The sequence below is a fragment of the Camelus bactrianus genome, chromosome 4, assembly GCF_048773025.1.
Source record: "Camelus bactrianus isolate YW-2024 breed Bactrian camel chromosome 4, ASM4877302v1, whole genome shotgun sequence".
Classification (NCBI taxonomy): domain Eukaryota; kingdom Metazoa; phylum Chordata; class Mammalia; order Artiodactyla; family Camelidae; genus Camelus; species Camelus bactrianus.
Genome location: NC_133542.1, coordinates 67,880,437 through 67,896,426, shown reverse-complemented (window position 1 = coordinate 67,896,426; position 15,990 = coordinate 67,880,437).

Genomic DNA, 15,990 nt, shown 5'->3' with positions numbered 1-15,990 from the left:
GAGTGTCTCTGTACAAGAGCAGGGGCCTGTTCACTCCTTGTCTCTCTAGGTGAGACAGTAAGCAATGTCCAGGTCTGTGATGTGCACACATGTAAGCATCCCATGGAACCCCAGACCTGCTTGGAACTGTAAAAGGCTGGACTTCTAGAATCCAGAAAGAGAAGACTTAATACTAATGCATGTGTTCTTCACAGGCTGCTGAAGCCTGGGAGCATTTTCCATCCTTGTGGCTGACCTTCAAGGTAGGGATTCTTGCCCATTTTTAGAAATGAGGATTTGGCTCCAAGGTAGCAGCCTGGCAGGTCATAAACTCCCCTTCCAGGCTTTCCCTCGTTCCCTCTGCTTCTGCCACACCAGCCTCCTCACTTGGCTAGAACTTGCCAAACTCATCCTTGCTCCAGCACCTTTATACCTATACTTCCCTCTGCCTGCAACATTCTTCCCCTCAGATATTCACATCATTCACTCCTTCACCTCACTTAGATTTTTGTTAAATGGCACCTCTTCAGAGAGCCCTTCCCTGAGCACATGACCAAAAAACTCCCCTTCCCACACATTTCTTTTTTTTTTTTTTTCAGCAGTAGTAGAAATGAATTTATTTCTTTTTAAATTGGGGTAAAATGGTCTTTTTATTTACATTATGTTCACAAATGATTGCTGTTGATGGGGATGGCACTATAAAGAGGACTCACAGTGGGAGGTCGGGTTTAAGTGACAAGATGTGCAGCAAGTATGTTCCAGCTCAGTTTTGGTCTGAAATCCTTTCCCTGAAACTCATCCCCACCAAACAGTATGTCCATTTGGGGTCATTTTGCTTCAGGTACTTTTTGTCTTTGCTTCTTCCCATTTATGGTTTCACTGTCTCTTCACACACGTGGCTTGTCCCCTGCCCTCCTCTCTTCATGGGTCTCCACTAGATCAATTATTTCAAGAGTAACTTGGCTGAAAAAAATTTTCAGATTCATGCTTGGACAATAGAGTTTTTCCACATGTTCATTATTTATGACAGTGTTTGAGTTTTAGATACTCGAATATTGATTTAGAAAACAATTTCTAGACATAGTGTTTTTTCCTCCCATAAGTATGTGGATCAATAATAATTCTAACCATTGTTAAAATGTAATTGGTCACTATAGAAAATTTGGAAAATACAGAAAAATAGAGGGAGGAATCAAATTCACCCATAGTAATATTGCCTAAATATTACCGCCTCTACCATGTCCACACATTTCTTTCCACTTCCCTACCCTGCTGTAGCTTCAATTACAAGCTGCAATCATCCTTGTTTTTGTTTGGTTTTCTTTACTCCTTTGTTAACTGCCTGCCCAAGGATCCATGGAGGCAGGGATTTTTGTCTTATTCTTAAGACAAGTGCTTAAATCCCTAAAAACTACATAAGGATTTTTTTTTAGGTGAAATTCCCATAACATAAAATTAACCATTTTTGAAGGTACCATTCAGTGGCATTCAGTCTGCTCACAATGTTGTGTAAGCTATCATCTTCATCTAGTTCCAAAACATTTTCATCACCCCAAAAGAATACCTTGTACCCACAAAAACAGTTGCTCCCCATTCCCTCCTCTCTTCAGCTACAGCCTCTGGCAACCACCTGTCTGCTTTTTGTCTCTGGAGCTGCCAATTCTGGACATTTCATAGAAATGGAATCATACAGTATGTGTCCTTTTGTGTCTGGCTTCTTTCACTTAGGATAATGTTTTCATGGGTTATCCACGTTGCATCATATATCAATACTTCATTAATTTTTATGGCTGAATAATATTCCATTGCGTGAATATACCACATTTTGTTCATCCGTTTGTCAGTTGTTGGACAGTTTCTACCTTTTGGCTATTATGAATAATGCTGATAAGAATGTTCATGGCTTTTTTGATTGTATACCTAGGAGTAAAATTGCTAGGTCCTATGATAATTCTATGTTTACATATAAAGGTTTTAAATAAATATTTGTAGAATGAATGAGTGAGTGAATGAAAGAAGGAATGAATGAAAAATTCAGGTCTTCCCAATTCCCAGACTCTCTCTATTCTGCAACATTACCTCCCTAAGGAATGAAGGGGACCGAATGACCCTGGGTAACCTGAGGTGTAATCTGCTGCAGGGCAATGCCATGCACGGACTAGCACATAGGTGTTCAATAAAGTATTGAGATATATAGAAGTAATGCTGCAGTGACCATTTTTGTGCATTTATTTTGTCTCCATTGTTGATTGTTGATGTCAGATTTTAAGAGGGAAAATGACTCTGTCAAAGAGGATGAACTTCTAAAATTCTTTTAATACGTACACCAAGTTGGTGTCTGAAAAGTCTAAAATTTTTTCATTACTAGTCTGGAGAGTGTTTGGGCTCATTTAGATTGTTCTAACTGGTGGCTGATTGCCTCCTTTGGAGGGGACTTTCTTCTGGAACTGTCTCGACCATCATCTCTAGCTAGCTAAGCAGTTAGCAGGGATGATGATTACTGTTGGTTAATTTTTCCCATTTCTGGGTCTCAGTTTCCCCACCTGTATGATGCACTCCAGATAGTGTGTGCTTCTTGGAATCAACAGTCTTCTTTCTCTTGAGCACTGGCCCCCCTTGAGCCCCGGCCCCCCTTGAGCCCCGGATATACCTTGGTCAGTTGGAATTTCTGTTCTTAGAGGCCTCAGGAATGCAGCCTGCTGGAAATGAGGCTAAATTGTTCTTCCGAAGAAAATGTCCATTTGGAAAATGACTTCCCATGTCGGTGCAGCCATGGGCTTGCCTTTCTGGAGGGACATGTCTGAATGTGTTGTACTTAGCGGCAAATGAAAGCTGAATGGTATAATACTGCTAGTAGTGATTATTTGTATGGGGCTGTAGGTGTACATAGCACCTTACAATGCCCAGAGGAAACTGAAACAGAGGGCAATGTTTCCGCCCTCAAGAGACATCCTGCCTTGGCAAATAGTGAATATGGGCACCCATTGGAACTAGATGAACTTGCTTAAACCAAGACTGTCTGAGTGACTGGAAAGACGGAGTTGGGAGAAGGGAGCAAAGGAAGGATTTCTCAAGTGCCTCTATGTGCCCAGTACTTAACAGACATGATCTCATTTAATCTGCTAAGTAATTCTAGGATTTAGGGTTGTTCATCTCCACTTTCAAGTGAGGAGATTGAAGTCTAGGTTGGCTGCTCTTTCTCCCAATTGTGTGTGTGTCGGAGGGCGGGGAAAGGGTTCATAATACCACTGCGGATACATTACCTGGGTGAGGATTGCAGGAGAGAGTAGAATGTACTAGAATCCTGCCTGACTTGGAAGTCGGGCTGAATATATGGGCTTTGGAATCAAATAAACCTGGGTTTAAGATCGTCTTCCACCCAGGAACCTGGCATGAGTCACTTCGCTTTCTGAGCTTCAGTTTTCTTCTCTGTAAAACAGGGATAAGAATCACTTCTACCTGGTGGTTCATGTGAAGATTATATGAAACCATGTATGTACAGTGCATGGTACCTAGAAGATGTCAACAATTGTTGATCCACTGCCAGAAAGAGCTGAGAAGGGACAAAGGATGGGGAAAGTATGATGGGTGCTGTTGCTCACAAGTCACTTAATAACTGGGTGCCTCAATTTCCTCATCTGTTAAATAGGAATGATCAAGTGTCTTCCTCATGGGGTGAGTAGGAGGACTGAACGAGTTAATACAAGTAACTGCATTTAGAAACTCTCAACACATCTCTGCTATTATTCTTACCCCTCTTGACATTGGGTTGGCTCAGGAGGCCCCACAGAAGGAATCATTTGCTGGGGTGGGGAGGGGAAAGTAAAAGTCACATGAGGAATGTTTGATCCCCTAGCAAGGAGAGGAAGCATGTTCTGGCTCTTGGGTCCCAATGTTTTCTGTCCTACCTCTGGGCTCTGGGCATGGGGGTCTGGTCGGATAACTGGCATCACCCATTCTCGAGATAAGAGCTATGTTAGGAACCTGGTCTGCCAGGCTGGGGACAAGACATGAGCAAATTGTGAGTTATTATCATGGAAGAGCAGAAGAACTCTGAACTGGGGATTTCCCTAGCTGTGAAGATGGTGACCTAACCTCACTGAGATGCTGTGAATTTGAACTCTGATTTTACATAGAAAGAGAGACACTGAAGGTATGTGTTAAATATTATCATTTACTGATTTATTATTAACATTCACACAGAGGAAGAGAAGGGTGGGCACATAATGAGCTTTTGCACATATTGTTTCCTGCATGGAATCCCTGACCCCATCCCCTGTTTTTCTGATTTTGGATTAACATTTATGTGTGTATGTGCAATATATGCCAGATACCATGGTGTTGACTGGGGCCTTGTCTCCTAGAGCTGATCTCAAACAGTAAGGCAAGTATCATCTACTTCCCAGGTCCCATGCAAGCTTTCCCTCAGACAGAGGAGGAACCCAAAGACTTCTTTGGTGTCTTGATGAAATCTGAAATCAAACACGTAGGCCCATTAGCTCTTGCCACTCTTCAGTGAGATAACTTCACTTCTTAACTGGGGTGTCAGCTTAAAGCTCACTTTTTCTAGAAGATGCCACTGATGGCCCTTGCCAGAGGTCAAGTTCCCCTGTTACATGTTTCCACAACATCCTGGACTTCTCCTTCATTCAACTCACCACAATTTGCAATGATTTGTCACGTAATTTATTATCACTCCCTCCGCTAGACCACTAGCCCCAAGAGGGCAGGGACTGGGTCTTTTCTCACTTCCATATCTCTCAGCAACAATTGCACAGCAATCGGTAAACCTTCAATAGAAACTTACTGAATGAGGAAATGGACAAAAAAGAAAGCATTCTGAGGGCAATCATGTAAAATACATGAACATATACATTAAAGACCTTATCTTTCTGCTTGAGCAGCGGAGATGAGAGCATAGAGCTTTGGCAAACCAGGTTGAGCTCAGCCTTTGGGGGCCAAATCCAGAAGAGAGACAATTATTTTTTATTTTTCTCATCTGCTTCTTGTTGCCGGAGATGCCTAAGGCAGCTGAGTGTAGGCTTCCCGGGGTCCAGAGGGGAAACCTCCCAGGGTCTCGCTGCTGGAGGCTGGCCTCCCCCCGCCAGGTCTGGACCTCTGTCTGGAGTTTCATCTACGCTTTCATGTCTGGCTCCTTCCCCCGTTCCCCTCCCCACTGCTTGAAAATCTTCTTCTGTCTACCTTTGTTTTCTGGAAAGTGCCTCATCTCTCCCAGGAGAGCCCAGGGCCCTGTCTCCACTCAGAGGCTGGAGACCTTGGGCTGGACTTGCCAGCCAGGCCCCAGCCAGGTGCCCTGCCCCCAGCTCCAGACCCCTGTGTGGCCTTGACTTCTCTCCTCAGAAGCTGTGCTGGCTGGGCCAGGTGGGATCCGGCAACAATTCCCACCAAACTCCCAAGCTGACTGCAGACATTTGTGCTGTCAACAGAATTGCAGAAAATGCAATTCGTGTTGTTAATGAGCAGCTTGTTTGGGTAAACAAACCAGGTGAGGTGAAAAAAGTGATGCTCTCCAGTAGGAAACACAAGTGAACATTAGCCAGATGGAGAGCTGTGCGCTTCCCCACGCTTCCTTTTTGGTGAGGCTCTGGGTGGCTGGAAAGGACGCTGCCTGTTCTGCACAGGAGCTGGGACTCTGCGCACCTGCCACCTGGCTGGGTTTCCTCCCGAGGGAGCAGAGCCACCTTGCACCCAGCACCACCCTGAGCCTGGCACCGTGCCTCCTGTCCTGCTAGGTCTTTACCTGCTGTGTCATTAGTTCTCACAGCATCACGCTGGGGAGGAGGGTTACGGAACCCATTGTACAGTGGGGGAAACTGAGACTTCGAGATGAGAGAGGCTTGCCTAAAGTCAGGAGGGCGGATCTGAACCCAGGTCAACCTGACTCTTCTAGTCTATGGTCTCCCCACTCTTCTACACAGTTCTCTTTGCCCTCATCCCTGCCTCCCCATCCCCTCTAGTCTAATGAAGGTGTCTGTGGCTAACATTACCTCCTCCCTCAGACTATGAGGCTGAGGAAAATTTTAACTTCCCACACTGGGAGTTCCCTACCTGTCTGGTCAGGGTGGCATGGCTTTCTAAAAGTTGTGCAGGTGGATCTTTGACCAGCTTCCCCATAACAACAAAGTGTGTGTGTGTGTGTGTGTGCATGAATGTGTACAGTTAACCATCCATTCCAAGAGGAACTGGCTTGTCCCTGGAAAGTCAATAATTTGGGGGCATTCATATCTTCTCATCATAAACTGCATACCCTGTTTTATTAGATCATTTAGGAAAACACACACATACACACACACACACACACACAGACGGATATGGCTATATTTAACAAACATGAATGATTTGGGTAATTTCAATGCCTAAATCTGTCCCCCATACTGACAGGGCCAGGAAGAGGGAGGTTCACGTTGCTGGCTCAAGTCTACATATGTTTCTGACTCTCTCTCTACATTGCTCAAGGAAAAAAAAATCCACATTACATTCATATGTTATAATGCCATGAGTTATTTTCCCTTTAGCATTCAGGGTAAAGAGTCCATTAAGCTGTCATCAGCCACATTACCAGCAGGAGAAGTTGGGGCAGACAGTTTGGCTTTAGCTGCCCGGAGCATACATGCCCTGCCCCGGATGAACACTCTGTGGTATCCGTGTGTGCACTGCCCCAGAAGCAGAAATCAATTACTCCCACTGCTATTAGAGAGATGATCTGGTTGGGGAGGCTTGCTGTGAACGCAGCCACCATTCATTACTGTGCCCTTTGTATGTATTATATCTTTTTTACTACAGGAAAACTGTGGCTTGGGGAGAGAAAGAAACTGTGTCACAGAACCAGAGCATGATATGCGCTGGGGTCTGATCCACCCTCCGCCTGGCTCTAGACCCTGTGCACTTCATCACTAGGTGTCCAGCTTCTCCTGGCGGGTTATTCCATACAGGTTTCTTATGCAATAGAAGCTCCCAGATTTTGAGGGGCCGCATATGAAATGTCAGGCCCCTTGGGTTATCTCATTTAATCTGCAGCACGGCTCTCTAAGGCATGTGTTTTTACCAGCTCCATTTAACAGCTGAGAAGACAGACTCTTGGGAAACGGGAAGGGACTTGCCCAAAGTCACTCAGTTCAAATGTGGCTGCAGTGTGTGAAGGAAGGGTTTGTTTTCCATTCTGCTACACTGCCATCCAGCTAGGGACACAAGCCCACAAGCAGAGGGACTTCTACAGGCAGCTGGCTTTTCTGAATTCAGATGCATTTTCACAGAGCAGATTAGCTCCTTCCTTCATGTAGGTGGAAGCCTTCCCTTTGAATGAACCAATTATGTTCAGAAAGTAAAAAATAATGTATGCATATTAGCTAATGAGGATGCTGCTCAGATATTTTTAGCTGAGCTGAGAGAGAGAGAGGAGAGAAGAGAATGAGACTTGGTAGTTGTTTTGGGAGAATAGGCAGCTTGGGAATCAGAAAGCCCTTTAGCACAATTTTCAGCTCTTCAATTGCTTTCGACTGGGTGACCGTGGGCAAATCATCCCCGCCCCTGAAAATGCATATCAGGGTACCAGCCTTTCAGGGGTGTTGCAAAGAGTGAAGATAATGTGAGTAAAGCATGTGGTCAGTGGTCACCAACTGAACCTATGGTAATTCTTCATTACTCAAATACTTACTGCTGAGTCCTCAGTGTTTGTGGGTATAAGAATTTTATTCTCATCACCTTTCTGTGAAGCAAGTATTCACAGTATCTTCACTTTCCAGATGAGAAAACTAAGTTAAGGTTAAGGAATTTGCTCTAGGAGGGCCAGAATTCAACCCCAGGCGGTCTGTGTGCCCTACGCACCACATAGTACTGCCTCTTTCGTTCCTAAAGAGATTTGACTTTCACCCGTGGGGCAGGGCTCACAGGAGGTTGGGTCATTATTTTGGGGAGGTAGAGCCACTTTTGAGGACCTCAGTCAGCTACCTATAAATCTCAAACAACTCTGTCATTGAACTGGGTCTGAGGATCTCCTCCCCAATGTCATGGCCACTCTGACTGACCAGCAAAATCTCTGCCCAGGCCAAGAGGTCAGAGAACTGTTGTATTACTCTCCACTCAGACACTAAGGCAAGTGTGTCACTGACACTCATTTTTTGTGCCTTGATTTGTGAAGTGGGAGATATGCTAGGATTGAAACTTGAGAATTCAACCAACTGCATTTTCTGCTCACAACCAAAACACTAAAATGGTTATGGAAGGCTTAGGAAAAGGGATAGTTGAAGTAATTAGGGAAACATAATATACAATACATACATTAATAATATATATAAGTGCATATGGGAAAAAATGTAAAATAAAGGAAAACTGGCAAGAGAGTCTAAGAGTACAATGGAGCAGAGTCCTACAAACTCTTACTTCCAAAAGGGTGGAGTTACATGATGACCATCCTCAGTGTGGAAGAGATGAACAGGACGTCTGCAATTTAGGCCTGAGTCTTGTCTAAAACACTGATTAGCCAGGTGGAAATGGGAGCAGTTCTAGGGCAGGGGGACCTAGAAGTCCTGACAAATAGAATTAATACCCGAGGTGATTTGAGAAGAGCCAAGGTCTGGTCTGGGAAGATAAAGCACAAATAAAATTTTAAATTTTAAAATTTTAAATAGAGGTAAAAATAGAGGTACAGAGAGAAGGAATGTGGAAGAACAAACTGCAAGGCAGTGAGCTGGAAAGCCCAATGATCTGGGCACCCGGGAAAGGCAAGGGGCTCAGCAAGGAGCATGGTCAACAACACAGAGATCCTTTAAGAATGTCCAGCATGGGACACCAAGAATAAGCAAGGTGGCAGAAGGGACCATACCAGGCCAGACTCTGTACTGTGTCTAATCCACAGGCCCTTTTGTTTATAGCTGTATCCCTGGCAACAAACATTAAGCACCAAGGACACAGTAAGGCCACTGGAAATGTTTGCTCGGTGCTACACTGAGGGGCTGGGGAGAGGAAAGGGCCTCAGCTGGGAGTGAAAAACAGTTCTAAACACAAGACCTGGCACAGAGGAGGGATTTGGTATATGAGTGAATGGATTATTGATTGGCCCTCCAAGTACAATGTTCAACCAAATGCACTGACTGTTGTAGGAAGACAGCAGAGGGAATGCAGGGTCCAGAGCTGGAGGCTGATGACACTGGGGAGAGGAGCAGGTGGCCTGTTAAGGCCCTGTTAGGTACTAATGGGAATTCAATTCATGTTGGCATCTGGGTACAGCTTAAATCAGTGGTTCCCCACCTAGTTGTGGAGCTGGATCACCTGAGAAACTTGTTAACATACAGAGTCTCTGATCTTGCTTCTGAATCAGAATTTCTAGGGTCAGAACTCTGGACTCCACACTAGGAACAAGCATCACTGGTGATGCTGATACACATAGTTAATTATGGGAACCAAGGCCTTAAATCATCCATTCCTACTGGCCTTTCTCAGAATTCGGCTTTTTTTTTTTTTTTTTAACATTTTTTACTAACTTACAATCATTTTACAATGTTGTGTCAAATTCCAGTGTAGAGCACAATTTTTCAGTTATACACGAACATATATATATTCATTGTCACATTTTTTTCTCTGTGAGCTACCATAAGATCTTGTATATATTTCCCTGTGCTATATAATCTTGTTTATCTATTCTACAAGAATTTGGCTTTTATTGATTTTTTTGTTGTTGTTGTTAAGAAGACAACAATATAATAGTTCCTGTTGAGCCATTACCAAATGCAAAGCAAATCTGTGTGCTTCATGTGTATTAACACATTTAATTCTCACAATGATGCTGTTAGGAAGGTACTATTAGCCTCATTTTACAAATTGAGGACACTGAGTCAGAGAGGTTACTAATTTCCTCACAGTCACACACACAGAGCCCATGTTCTTAGCTTCTACAAGTAAAGAATTAAGTACACCATTTTCTATCCATGTAAGGCCAGAAGAGGCCTGCAAAGGAATTACATGTGCTATTCATCCTTGTTTCACATTTTTTAACAATATGAAGTTATTGTCATTGATGAAATAATGGTTAAATTGGTGAAGAAAAACCATAGTAATATAGAACGTTATCTCTTAGGGAACTAACAAATTAACCCACAATTAAGAATTAGAGCATCTGAGCTGAGTCCTGGCTCCATCACTTCCTGGCTGATTTATCTCAGGTAAGTCACTTACACCTGCTGTGTATCAGCATCTTTACTTCTAAAGCAAGGAGAACAGCTCTCCCTGATTATTGAGCACTTGGAAAAATATAAGCCATTAAATATTTTCAAAACAGTGTTGTTAACAATAATGAAATAATGAACCATACAATCAGAGACCATACAATCAGGTGAGCACCCTGGCTAGGGTTACTAACTATGTAAGAGGAAGGGCTCAGGCACTTTTAGCTCCCTCTAAAAGACAAAGACCTTTCCCTTACATCCTATAGAAAAATGAACTCAAACTAGATCAAAGACCTAGATGAAAGGGCTAAAATTATGGAAACTCTTAGAGGAAAACATAGGGGAAAAGCTTTATGGCATTGGATTTAGCAATTTCTTGGATATGACACCCAATGCATAGGTTACAAAAGAAAAAAGAGATAAATTGGATTACATCAAAATTTTAAACTTTTCTGTCAAAGGACACTTCAACAGAATGAAAAGGGAACCCACAGAATGGGGGAATGTATTTGCAAATCATGTAACTGATAAGAAGTTAATATCCAAAATACATAAATAACTCCTACAATTCCACAACAACAACAACAAAACAACCTGATTAAAAAATGAGCAAAGGACTTAAATAGACATTTCTCCAAAGAAGGCATACAAATGGCCAATAAGCATGTGAAAAGATGCTCAGCATCACTAATCATTAGGGAAATGCAAATACAAACCCACCTTATACCCATTAGGATGGCTACTATGAAAAAAAAAAAAAAACCCACAGAAAATAACAGGTGTTGGTGAGGATGTGGAGAAACTGGAACACTTGTGCCTTGCTGGTGGGAATGTAAAGATGCAGCTGCCTTGGAAAACAGTTTGGTGGTTCCTCAAAAAAATTAAAAATAGAATTACCACACAATCCAGCAATTTCACTTCTGAGTATATAACTCAAAGAACTGTAGGCAGAGACACAAACAGATATCTATACACCCATGTTCATAGCAGCATTATTCACAATAGTCAAAAGGTAGAAGCAACCCAAGTGACAGGCGAATAGATAAACAATGGAAAGGAAGAAAGCTCTGAAATAGGCTTCAACATGAATGAAACTTGAAGACATTATGCTAAGTGAAATATACCAATCACAAAAGGACAAATACTATATAATTCCAATTATGTGAGGTACCAAGAATGGTCAAATTCATAGAGACATAAAGTAGAACGGTGATGGCCAGGGGCTGAAGGAGGGAGAAACAGGAATTATTGTTTAATGGGTAAGTTTCAGTTTAGGAAGATTTTGGAAAAAGTTCTGGACATGGATGACAAGAAAAGTTGCATAATAATGTGAATATACTTAATGCCACTGAATCGTACACTTAAAAACGGTTTAAGTGGTAAATTTTATGTTATGTATACTGTATAATTTTAAAAAGAAAATATGAAAAATAGAAGGTAAAGATACACTTATTCAGTGTACTAAGTTCAAATTTAAGAAAAAAAGTATTTCCCAAATCTTGTTCTGTGGCTTATTATTCCCAGGAAATATCCCTCAAATGAATAAATAATTCAATATTTATTGGTCACTGCCAGCATGCCAGGCTCTGTACTAGATGCTGAGGTTTAGCTACAGACAAGCCTGATGATGTTCCTGCCTTTATCAAGCTGACAATTTAGAAGAATAGTCCCATTTATCAAATACTAAATATGTAGTGGGAATCTTACATCCTTTCTTTCTTTATTTTGAGTTTTACTTTTATATTTTTGTTGACATGTGGTCAGTTTACAATGTTAGTTTCAGGTGTACAGCCAAGTCATTCAGTTATATGTGTGCATACATACATAAATTTTTTTTTCAGTTTCTTTTCCATTACAGCTTATTACAAGAAATTGAATATAGTCCCCTGTGCTACACAGCAGGTCCTTGTTGTTTATCTGTTTTATATAAAGTAATGTGTATGTTATTCCCAAACTCCTAATCCTTCCCTCACCCTCTTCTTCCCTGGTAACCACAGTTTGTTTTCTATGTCCATGAGGCTAATTCTGGTTTACAGTCTTTATTTTATTTCATCTCCATGTGGTGGGTATTATCTTTCCCTTATTAAAGATGAGGAAACTCAGGCTCAGAGAAGCTTTCTACAAATTCACTCAACTAGTAACTTGGGTCTGCCTGATTCCAGAGTCATTTCTCTTAACTACTGATGTATACAGCCTAGGCTTTCCATTCAGGAGATCCACACATGTACTTTGTTAACCTGGATGTCTGTAAGAAGTTCAGTAAAGAAACCTATTTAACTTGGTAGGATTCTGCATATCCCAAATTTACTCCGTTTACACAACCCCTCCTTTTTTCTGGGTGAGGGGAGCAGCACCCCTATTAATTGAACTGTGGATTCTTTCTGCAGAAAATAACCACAACACCCAAGAGAATTAAAAACATACGTCCACTCAAAAACTTGTACACAAATGTTCATAGCAGCATTATTTTTGACAGTCAAAACATGGAAACAACCCGAATATCCATCAACAACAATTGTGGACAAACAAAATGGGGCCTATCCATACAATAGAATATTATTACACAATAAAAAAGAATGAAGTACTGATGGATGGTACACAAATGAACTCTGAAAATATCATGGTAAGTGCAAGAAGCCAGACAGAAAGGCCGTATTATTAAATGATTCCACTTATATGAAATACATATTTGGAATAGGGAAATCCATAGAGACAGAAAGTAGATTGATGGTTGCCAGGGGGTAGGGGAGGGCAGGAAAGGGGAGTGACTGCTCATGGATGCAGGGTTTCTTTTTGTGACAATGAAGTGTTCTGAAATTAGACAGTGGTGATCATTGCACAACTTAGTGACCATGCTAACAACCACTGAATTGTACATGTTAGAATGGTGAATGTTATGGCATGTAAATTATATCTCAATAAAAAAATATATAGTTACAACTAAGTGTACTAGGAACAACAGACCACTGGCCCAGCCGTCTTGCCGTTTCATACTGCATCCTCAGTGGGGTATTAGAACTCGTTGGGGTTGCTGTTCTCCCCTCAATAGACACAGTCTTCTAAATCCTAAGCAGAAAAAGCAAACAGGTACAGATGAGTGAGGGCCAGCTTGGAAACCCAGGAGCATCAGTGTCTGTGTGGGTGGTATCACGTGCACTGTTGGACTTTTTATGTACTAGATATACTTAGTTAGCCTATTTTGACAACAAGTAAAGTTCCTAAACCCTTCTCATCACCAGAAGGTTTCAATTCCAATAGTTGATTATGCCATGTACTTGGCAGAAAGGTCTCCTTCTATTGAATGACATCAGATTCATCTAAGTTTAAAGGAATTACAAGACAATAAGCTACTGATTATAGAATTTTAGAATTGGAAAGGACTTTGGAGAGAGGTCATCTGGCCTGAATCTCTTACTTTGGACATAGGGAAACTGAGGCCTAGACAAATTCAGGGGTTTGTCCAAGTTCACATAGCCAAGCATGGCTTGGTTGAGACTGCAGTATCTGTCCTGACCCTTCTCTAGAAATGCACCGTTCACCCTGCCCCAAACTCCCTCTAGCTGTGCACATGATTCTCTGAAATAAAGGCTGTATTTCCTAGTGAGATGTGGTTGTGTAACTAAGGTCTGACCAATGGAATGTAAATGGAGCAGTATGAGCAACTCCAGGGAAATGTACTTAAAGATTAGGGTTTGAGGTGGGGCATGACCTTCTTTCCTCTGTTGGTTGGGTTGCAGATTAGATGGCTAGATAGTTCAAGCAACCATCCTAGACCACGAGGTGGAAGATGCATTTGGAGAATAGGAGAGCAATAAGGTAGAATTCCAGGTCATCAACCTCAAAGAGGTCACAATCTGAGGGAGAGAAGACAAGTATACAGTCTAATGCAGAATAAACACCACCACAAGGCCAAATCGGCTACCCTGTCCTGTCACTATGCCTTCAAATCTTAGAGTATGTTTTATGGAATTGTCATACCAGCTCTGGAATGTTCCTCTCCAGACCTTACATGAAAGAGAAAAAATCTATTTTTTTCAGCCACTGTTATTTCAGTCTTCTATCATTTATGGTTGAACTGAATTTTAATTGTAAACAATTACACTCAGGTCTCCTGAATCCAAGTACAGGACGATTTATTATGAACATTATTACTAAAAGCCAGACTGTGTTAAGTGTTTTGTATATAACAGTTGCTGATAATTCTTGAGTGTTTACTGTATGCTAGTCACTGGGTACATACCTTATAGGTGTCATTAATTCATTTAATTCCCATGCCACCTCAGTAAGATAGACTATTTCTGAAATTTCCATCTTACAGACAGAAAACCTGAGGCACAGAGAAAGGGCACACATTTAGTAAGAGGCAGAATTGAGATTTGAACCCAGGCAGTCTGACTCCAGAGTCTGCTCTCTTAATTCCTACATCATACTCTCTCTTATGATGTGAGCTTCTCCTCGGGCTCTGTACCCATTCTACTGAGGAGGAAGCTGAAGCAGATGATTGTCCAATCATTTGCTTAAAATCTTTTAGCTAGTCAGTGGTGCAGCTAGCATTAGAAGCCAGACTAACTCTCAGTTTAATGCTCTTTCCCCGGAACACCCTGCAGTCTCAGAGGCCACCTGGACAGATACATATCCCTCCCCCTCCAGTCTCCCCCTCCATCATACACACACACCACCACCACCACCACCACCCAGCAGGCTCTCAGACATTTTTGTGGCCAGGATGGCTACAACCTCCTTTGAAAAGGAGCCAGCTTTGCCCTCCACCAAATAACTCTGTTTTATTTATAGTCTCCTGCTCAGAGCTTTTGAACTGGCTGCTCATTCCAGGGAAGATCTTGATAACAACTGTTCCTTGGAGAGGGTTCATAGGAAACAAGGTGAATAAACACCACAGAGGCCCTGCCTGTCTAGCAGAGCTTTGCTCCTGGGGGTGTTTATAAGTCAGTGTTGGTGTCTGGGTGCAAAAGACTTTGAATTCAAAATGGCAGTTTGGACATTTTCAATTGTTTGTTTGTTTGTTTGAATTCAAAAAAGTTCACCTTATGCCTGCAACAATCTCAGGGCATAGGCAAAAGAGAGACATTATCTTAATCTGGAATGTAACTCCAAAAGGAGATCGTCTTGCTTTCTTTGCTCCCTGCCTGGCTGGAAGTAGTTACTGTAGAAATGGTGGGGTGGGGAACACTCCATGCATTTATAAGAGCTAAAATGGCAGAAGAGATGAATGGCATTTCAGAACAGAAGATTGTAAAAAAGAAAAGAAAAGCCTAATTTCAAAAGTGAACCATTGATTGATTGATTGATTGACTGACTGACTGATTGAAGTATAATCAGTTACAATGTATTAGTTTCTCATATACAGCTTAATGTTTCAGTCATACATATACATACAAATATTCATTTCCATATTTTTTTTCTTTATAGGTTACTACAAGATGTTGAATGTAGTTCCCTGTGCTGTACAGATTTGTTTTTAAAATCTATTTTATATATAGCAGTTAATATTTGCAATTCTCTAACTCCCCATTTATCTTTTCCCACCTCCTTTCCCCCAGTAAACAAAAGTTTACTATGTCTGTGAGTCTGTTTCTGTTTTGTAGACAAATTCGTTAGTGTCTTCTCAAAAGTGAACCATTAACCCATAGTGTCTTCTGACTTGTGGCCAAAGGTGCCATCCTAAAGCATACCTATGTCATATGTCTGCAATTATTCAGCCTGGATGATTATCTCCACTCTACCAGTTGCTAGTTATGTAGCTTTGAGCACATGCCTCAGTTTCCTCTTTGTGAAAAGAGTGGGTAAACTTGCAAGATTATTGTGAGGA